Here is a 9,343-nt window from a genome sequence, read left to right as displayed (position 1 = left end):
CTTCTAAGCTCGTCGATTTAATAATTACAAAACAAAAATATATGTGAATTAAGATCACTATTACTCGTACTTTGCTACACAATTTTGCAAGGAACTATTTTTAATATTCCTTCCTGCATTGTGATTCAAGAGACCTGTTCCTTGCCGAGACCTGACAGGCATAACAGTCCAAGGACAGAAAACCTCTTTTGAGACTAAGCAATAGAAAGAGATATGAAAGCAAATTCCATGCTGAATTCTACATATGCTCTTTAAAAATGCTTTCAACAGCTCATCGGTAGGTTTAATAACAATCCATAACGCTTTACCCTAATACTTCTGAAATCAATGCTTTGAACCAAGCACATTCAAGCAACAGTTAATGGTGTAACACCAAATATATACATCCTACTACAGTTAGAAAATCAGTTCGCAAACGTAATATAGATTTTAGGATTTACCAGATCAGGCAGAGCATGCAACAAGTTAAGAGATCAGACAGGATCAAGAAAGTCTCCCTCCAAACCAACCACAGCCTGAAATTCCCTTTCAGTCTCCACTCACTTAGTCCCGATGACACAAAAGCGCACCACCACATCTTTCTCGATCTTCGACTGCTTCTCTCTTATGAACATAGGAATTTCACCGGGAACATGTTGATATCCAGGCATCTTTCGAGCAGAGAAAAACATGGTCTCAATGGGTCCAGATCTCAAGAACACCCCATTCCTCAAGACCTTGTGGACAGTTCCTTCCAAAACCTCTCCACGGAAAATCTTGAAAGTGAGACAGCTGAAGGTAACAGGAAAAAGAACATCCCCCAGATTACTGCCTGACTCTTCCTTCTCCTATGTTGTCCAGAGTTATGACCGCAAGCAGATAGCCAAGCTTCTTTGTTGCCTTCTTGGCTGCAAAATCTTCCATCAACCTAAGTATGACTGACTTCTGCAGCATCAATCCTTTGACATCCATATGCTCACAAGGGATGATCACATTCCAAGGCAGTTGTACTTTGATGAACATTGTTTCGATGAACATTGTTTCTAAATAACTACAAAGAGATGAACAAGTTACAACAGAAACCAGGCCAACGTTATCTGGTCAAAGTTGTACTCAATCAGCAGCAATTGTGTATTAACTTTCTACAAAAATAAGAAAATTGAAATACATAGTATGTATGCCTCAATTAAGGTAAACTTATAGCAAATATAAAACCACCCATAATGGCATCATCACCACTTACCATCAATTCAAGCTGCCACTCTGATACCGTTAAAGGGAAACCAAGATTATATGAATGCAAGCTTGACAAGGAAATGAAAACTTCAAAAGTTTCAACTATAAATCAGTACACGAGCAGATTAAAAAAAAAAAAAAAAAAAAAATCCCATCAACAAAAAACCAAAACTTTATGTTCTGTAATCTTTACCATAGTTTATCATTAGGATAAGTCCAAATTTAGCAGCTGTATGTCAATAGTTCTTTAAGTTGCTTATTAAATTGTAATGAACTTAAGTTCCTCGTATAGGAAATTATATACAGTACTTCATACTTCGCAACCCCATATACTCGCTTCCTTCCTTCACTACCCATACATTCATTATTGACTTCTTTTTGAGATTCTTTCCTTCCTAAGTCACCTAAAATTTAAGATAGCAAAAATGTTATCTATAGAGCTATAGGCTAGGCCTGTCTGGAAGTTAGCTAGTTATAGAGACCAATTACCCGAAAATACGGCCCAAAAGGTGTATTCTTCCTTTTACTTGGCAACATTTACAGAGGAACACAATGAGAGCCTAAAGTTATGTTATTCAAGGAAAATCTGTGGGAAATTAATCGTACCTTATAAAATCGGTTTAGTGAAAAACTACCTTATAAAAAAATATTGTAAAAACTACCTTAAAAAGCATAAAACACGAGTTATGTTAATTTTTATTTATTTATTTTTTTTCTTTTTTTGCCATTTTTCTTTCTTTTTTCTTTCCATTTTCATTTAACAAGAGAGTTGATGATTACTATTTGCTGTCACAATTCACAATAGAGGCACCAAGTTGCACCTTCTATTTCTCACTCTTCCCCTTTATATAATGGCAAATTCCTCTTTTTAGTCCCTCTAAAACAATCCCTTACCTTCTTTCTCTCTTCTCTCAGCTTAATACATTATTTAAAAAAAAGGAAAAAAAAAAACCTTTTGAAGCCTCATCCATGGCAGACACCAACATCAAACCCGGAAGAAGAAACAATCCTCATCTCACGCAATATTCTCAAAAGAACATCAAACCCTGAAGAACACTCAATTCTTATTCACATCATTATAAATGATCAATATTTTCAAAAGGGTTTGCAAATAAATAGGTAGTTTGAAACCCACGCCCAATCCCGGGGGTGAAGTTTTGGTCTTCTTCAACAAGAAATGAGAGAAAATTGAGGCCAAAAGACAAACCAACCTTTAAAAGAAAACTCAACATTTAAATTCTTTTAAAAGGGTTCATAAAACACATTTCTTTGGTTCAACAACGATAATCATAGCAGAAATACATAGTTGAAGAGAGAAGTGAGAGCGCGTGGTTCTCTCTAGGGCGCGTGGTTCTCTCTAGGGCGCGTGGCGACGCGACCTTGGCAGCCATGGCAGTGGGTACTCGTACTCAATCTTCCTCAGAAATAATGCACAACAAACAGAAATACTCGCAGAAACTTAAAATTAGTAAGAAGAATAAAGAAAAGCATGGGATTGAAGCGACTGAAGATTATGTAGCTGGAAACCCAGAAATCGAAAAATTCATGGAGGAACGAATTCTTTCACCTCGAGCTTCAATGGAGGAATTGGAGCAAAAGGAAAGGGTTAGACAAACATTTTCAGATTGGGTGAGCGCGGTAAAAGCCAGTGCAAAGATCTCGTCACAAATGAGAGGTAACCTAGATTTTCAAACCCCTGTTTTTCATGCCATTTCTGCTTCTAAAAATCTGCAACAAAAATTTGATGATGAATTGGGAGTTGATAATAATAATGAAATTGGAATTGATGCTGATAATTCTGATTGCATAAAAATTGATTTGGAGGACATTTAGAAGAAATTGATTTCTGGAATTCCTCTATTGTATACTATGTTTGTGGATCTAATCCACCACTACCTGTAATGGAGGGTTTCTGCAGAAGGGCAGGGGGGACCCACCTTTAGTCATAGTGGGTCCGGTGACACAGTATTTTTTTTAAAAATAAAATATCAAAGGACCCCTTATTATAGATAGGTGGTCTCTTTGATGCTGCTATAGGTAACAACAAACAATATCAAAGAGACCTCTTATAAAGATAGGCGATCTCTTTAATGCTGCTATTGCTACAAAAGACATGCTGTGGTTTTTTTTAAATATTAAAGAGAACTGTTATTTATATAAGAGGTCTCTTTGATGCTGCTATTGCATTTCGCAATTTTTTTTCGCAGTTATATATATATATTTAATAACTGGTCTCTTAAGTTATCTCACTTTTTTTTGTATAATTTTTTAATAATTTTTTTCCCTTTTTATATCTTATATTTGTACAACCAATTTTAATATTTCCCCATAAAGCTTATCAATTAACTAAAAAATCATAAAGTTAATTCAATATAATAATTTTATTGTACCATTTGTTTATAACATGTTCTTTGTAGTATTTTCGACTTGTAAAATTGAATTCTTAAGTACTGTATTAGGTTGTGGTATGAATTTTTGTGTCCTATTTTTGGATTGAAATCAATTTGGTGAAATATATTTATATATATATATATATATAATTTTTGGATTGAAATTAATTATGAACAAGACATGGAAAAAAAAAATTGTACTTTTACAAATGATCAATAATTGATGGTGACACACTATCTCGGAAATCCTGGATCCGCCACTGGTTTCACTTGCAAGAAGCTTGGACATACGGCTGAGAAATGCAAGGGGAAGAAAAGGCAAAATTGGGTCCCAAAAACTGTGCATCATGAGAAGGTGAGCAAAAGTAATGAGACTAGCACTGCAATAATCATTGCAAATGCAGGAACTCATGATCAGAAGACAGTTGAAGGCAATGAGATTGAGCAGAACCTGAGACTTTCGCTAGGAAGAATTCAGATCAGGTGAAGCAGGTGGCAACTCAGAATACATTTATTGTCTTGGAAAGCATAGCTCAGGAAGAAGTTGAATAACAACTCCATGCTGCAGAGGGAGGAATACCCTCTGACATGGATATTATCCTTTCTTGGAATGTTAGAGGAGCCAACTTAGCTAGTAAGAAAAAGAAGATAAAGCAATTTATTATTGCTAATAATTGTGGCTTAGTTGGGCTCCTGGAAACTAAGGTAAAGTCCCAAAATATGGGAAAACTTTACCTTGGTGTGTTTGATGGGTGAAGTTTCACTTGTAATAATAGTAAGCATCTTGGGGGTAGAATTATTGTTGCCTGGAAGTTTCATCTTTTTGATGTGAACATTATTCTAAGCACAAGTCAAATGATACACTGCTATGTTACTGCTAAAAGTAGGAATGAAAGTTTTCCCTGCACGTTCATTTATGCTTTTAACACTACCTCTAAGAGAATTTCTCTTTGGAATGATCTTAGGGCTCTCAAACTTTCAATTGACAGTCCTTGGGTTGTCCTTGGTGATTTTAACTGTATTCTTGAAGCTGAAGAGAGAATAGGAGCTCCTGTTTCTTGGAGAGAAATGGCTGACTTTAGGGCCTACATTGAAGATTGTGACCTGTCAGACATGAAATATAGTGGCAACTTTTACACTTGGAATAATAAGCAAACTAGTGAAGTGGGTATTCTCTAAGCTAGATAGAGGGTTAGTGAATGAGCACTGGTGCAACATATTCCAAAATTCTGAAATGTTTTTCAGCAATGAAGGAGACTTTGACCATTGCCCTGGTATTGTTCATGTTTATCCTGAGCAGCAAGTGGGGAAGAAACCTTTTAGATACTTCAATATGTGGAGCAAAAGATCCGAGTTCAGAGATCTGGTGCTTGGAGCTTGGCATAATGAAGTTGAAGGGACACCTATGTACAAAATTGTGAAAAAATTGAAGATGGTGAAGAAAAGCTTGATTGAGCTAAATAAATTTGGATGTCAAAATGTTGAAATCCAATACAATTTAGCCAAACAAAAGCTAGATTCATGTCAGAGTGCTCTTCACAGCAATCCTGGTGACTTAGAGAGTAGAGAAGCTAAAATGAATGCAAGGGCACTTTTTTTCTCAAGCTCAGGAAGTATTTTGCTCCTTTCTAAGGCAAAAAGCAAAAACTGACTGGATTGTGGATGGTGACCAGAATACAACTTTGTTTCACAAGTCCCTTAGGAAAAGGAACATGCAGAATAGGGTTTACACTATAAAAAATCTCAATGGAGAAAATGTTGACTCAATGAGTGAAGTTCCAAAGGCATTCTTGGACTACTACAACGTGTTGTTGGGGTCAAATGCTGAGCAGAGAAACCCTGTCAATGTTGCTATTGTTTAGAATGGGCCTCTGGTTTCTAAAGAGTTGGGCTCTTTATTGACTGCTCCTTTTACTCATGAGGAAGCCAAGAAGTCTATGTTTGTAATAAATGAAAACAAAGCTCTGGGTTTGGTAGTAACTTCTATAAGGCAAGTTGGGATATAATTGGAAATGATGTGTGTGGTGCAGTTTTAAATTTTCTTCAGACTGGAAAAATGATGAAAGAAATTAATAACACTGCTATAACCCTAGTCCCAAAGGTTAAATGCCCTATAAATGTGACAGAATTCAGGCCAATAGCCTTTTGTAATGTCATTTATAAGTACATTTTAAAGGTTCTGTGTGACAGATTGAAGATGGTGTTTCCTGAAATTATAGCAGAGAACCAGAGTGCTTTTGTTCACAGACATATTGTGCATAATATCATGGTCTGTTAGGATTTGTTAAGACAGTATGGAAGAGCTTCTGCAGCACCTAGTTGCCTCATCAAGCTGGATCTAAAGAAAGCTTATGATACAATTGAATGGGATTTCTTAGAGGAGATGATGAATGCTTTGGGGTTTCCTGCTCATTTCATTATGCTCATCATGATATGAGTGAGAACTCCTAAATTCTCACTGAAAATTAATGGTTCTATGCATGGATTCTTCAATGCTAAAAGAGGGCTTAGGCAAGGAGATCCCCTATCTCCTTTGTTGTTTGTTCTATGCATTGAGTATCTTTCTAGAATTTTGAAGGCAGTGAATAACAAGACTAATTTCAAATACCACCCAAGATGTAAGGCTGTTGGTCTTACCCATTTGTGTTTTGCTGATGATCTGATTCTTTGCTGTAGAGGAGAGATTCAATTAGTATTGATTCAATGCTTTCTCAAAAGCCACTGATTTACAGGCAAGTCCTGAGAAAACTGTTGTATATTGTGTTTGGATGAATGAGACAACAGTGCAAGACATTTTGAACATGATAGGATTTAGCGAAGGCACTCTTCCTTTTATATATTTGGGTGTTCCCATCTATTCTAAAAGGTTAACTACTGTTGAGTGTGAGCACTTGGTGGATAAAATGTGTGCAAGAATTAGAGTTTGGGGCTCAAAGCATATGTCCTTTGCTGCCAGAATATTTTTAGTGAATGCTGTGCTTATGAGCATCCAAGTTTAGTGGGCTCAAATTATGATTCTGCCTAAAGTTGTTTTTGAGAAAATTAATGCAATTTGTAGAAATTTTCTTTGGAATGGGAGTCTACAACAGAAACCAGGTTATGTTGCTCGGGAAAAAGTGTGCAGAAAGAAAGCAGAGGGAGGCTAAGGTATGTAGGATGCTGAAACTTGGAACGTGGCAGCTCTAGGAAAGCATGTATGGGCAATAGCTCAGGAAAAAGAAAATCTTTGGGTGAAATGGATAAGTGTGGTTTATCTGAAAGGGAAAAACTGGTATAATTACCAGCCTGGTATGGACTCTAGCTGGTACTAGAGGAAGATTTGCAGTGTGAAAGATAAGCTTAAAAGCATCCATTCTGCTAGTTCATTTGGGCAGGGCAGATTTTAGATTAGTAAGGCATATAAAGAGCTGAAGCAGGAAGCTGGAAGATACAGATGGGATAGTTAAATCTGGGAAAGACTGGCTATCCAAAGCACCAGTTCATTTCTTGGTTGGCTAGCCAGGGAAGACTTTTGATTAGGTGTGGTGTGGTCAGTTCTTAAGAGTGCCTTCTCTGTGGAATACAAAATGAGTCTCATGCTCATTTGTTTGAGTGTTTGTATAGCAGACAGGTTTGGGAACATATTAGTATTTAGATAAATATTCCTAAGAGAGGTTGCTGTTTAGGGGTAAAAAACCTTATGCCACGTGGCCCAATAGCAAGCTTACACGTGGCAGCCCTTGAAAGGCCCAATGGGATCCAATCGGATGACACGTGGCACTGTAACCCTAATAGGGGAGCAGACCTTCTTCTACTATAAATAGAGGAAAACTCCTCATTTATGGGACATTCAGAAACACTCATAAATACAAATACAAAAAATCGAGCAATCTTAATTGTAGAATTCTCTCTGAATCAGAGAGAAAACCCGTTTACTTTCCGCACTTTTATACATCCGGAGACATTCTAACTTTATCGTCGGAGGCGGAAATCCACCCAACTGGAGTTTCGTGGTTTTGCAGGTACAGACGGTCAGCGCGCATTTCCAGAATTTTAACTCTCCCGTGGGACTCCAAAAACCCCGAAACGTTTGTCGCCGTCTGTGGGGAGAGTACTTCTGAGATGGCATCCAATTCTGTACCGCATGGTGAGGGCAAGCGGCCTATGGCCGAGCTTGAGGTCCATACGGACCAGGATAGTGGTGACGACTATGAGGTCGACACCTATGTGGCCCCAGACTGGTCACTTCGCACAAGGTGCACCCGTTCCAAAGAAACACGGGAACGGGGCGAAGACAAAGCTGGCCCCAGCAACCCAGCGGACAAGCCTAATGGGCAACCCCAGGCGGCGGAGGGAACAGCCCCCGTCACCAGAGATGAGCTCATAAAAATTCATGACGAGTTTCAAGGGGGAAATAAAAAACATAATAAAGAAGTCAACTGGCTCAAACAAGGGTCAGTCGGCCAAGAAGCCTTCTCCCTCTGGGAAGAAGCACCTCAAAGACCGGGTGCCTACTCCTCACCCTAAACCAAAGGGGACGGATGGGCCCCTGATCGACCTCTCCAGACTTTGTTTCCCTGAATAAGGGCAAAGGAAGGCCATCCAGCAAGTTCAGCCAGATGGGTCAAAAAAGACTTACTATGACGCCCGGATGTTCATCCAGGAAAAGAGAAGTCAACAAATGTCTGAGTCGGCCTCAACTTCGACTTACTTAGACAGTTTCCGCAATACTTCAACGAAGTATTCGGAGACAAAACGAGAGAGTCAATCACGCGGCATGTCTGCACGTACTAGCCCTCAGATTATCCAGTCGGTTCCGTATGTGCCCCAACAGCCATACATGCCGTATGGATCACCATGCGTGTAGCCGACCCTCTTCGGGAGTCCGGCGGCACAGCAGGTCTAGCCTACGGACTGGCAGCTCCGGCTGCTAAACCTTGGGGAACAGCCGTCGGCGTTCTCCAGGAAGATAATCGAGGCGGCTCAGCCGGCCAAGGTTAAGAATGTGTTGGTCGGTACCTATGACAGTACCGCCAATCCAGAAGACCACCTAATGGCTTACACCAACCTTATGTACCTACAGGGGTTTGAAGACGCCGCCTGGTGCCGATGCTTCTCGGCAACGTTGAAAGGCATAGCCCAACGATGGTTTGGCAATCTGCCAGGTGCATCAACAATTTTAAGACGCTTGCATACCTGTTTGCGTCCAACTTCTCCATGAACATCCCTGCCAAAAAGACAAGTCTCGACCTAGGGGCTATTCAGCAGGGAGACAAGGAGGGACTACGGTACTACGTCAGGTGGTTAAATATGATGACCATTCAGATTCAGGGGCTGTCTGACGAAGTTGCATACACATACTTCTACAAGGGTCTGAAGGACGGGTTGACTTTTAAGTTCGACCTGGTTCGCAAGAGGGTTGCTACCCTCCAAGAGGCGTTGATGAAAGTCGAAGCCTACATACAGGCGACGGAGCTCTGTTCCATGAAGCGCTCACCGGAACCTAGAAGGTCCGATAAGAAAGAGAGCTGGTCTGCTTAGCCGGCCAAAAAAGAAGAGAGCAAGAAAAGAAAAGAAGTCTGGGCAGCGGATCGCTCTGGTCAGCTGTCCCAGAAGAAATAGAGAAAGTTGCAGTCGTACGTCCCCAAGTACGAGTTCAACCAGGACTGCTCCTCCATCCTCATGGAGATCAAAGGTCGGTTAACAGTTGAAAAACCGGCAACAATGAAGAGTTCCATTAAGAACCAGGATAAGAGCAA

The 9,343-nt window shown here is 39.6% G+C and overlaps 1 pseudogene; it reads right to left on the bottom strand.

Annotated features, from left to right (window-relative positions):
* Window positions 1-206: 206 nt before the first annotated feature.
* LOC110737879 lies at window positions 207-2,346 on the bottom strand (annotated as a pseudogene).
* Window positions 2,347-9,343: the final 6,997 nt, after the last annotated feature.

This window comes from Chenopodium quinoa, unplaced genomic scaffold, assembly GCF_001683475.1.
Source record: "Chenopodium quinoa cultivar QQ74 unplaced genomic scaffold, ASM168347v1, whole genome shotgun sequence".
NCBI classification, from domain to species: domain Eukaryota; kingdom Viridiplantae; phylum Streptophyta; class Magnoliopsida; order Caryophyllales; family Amaranthaceae; genus Chenopodium; species Chenopodium quinoa.
The sequence above is the reverse complement of the archived record's forward strand: the minus strand, read 5'-3'. Positions and strand labels throughout refer to the sequence as shown.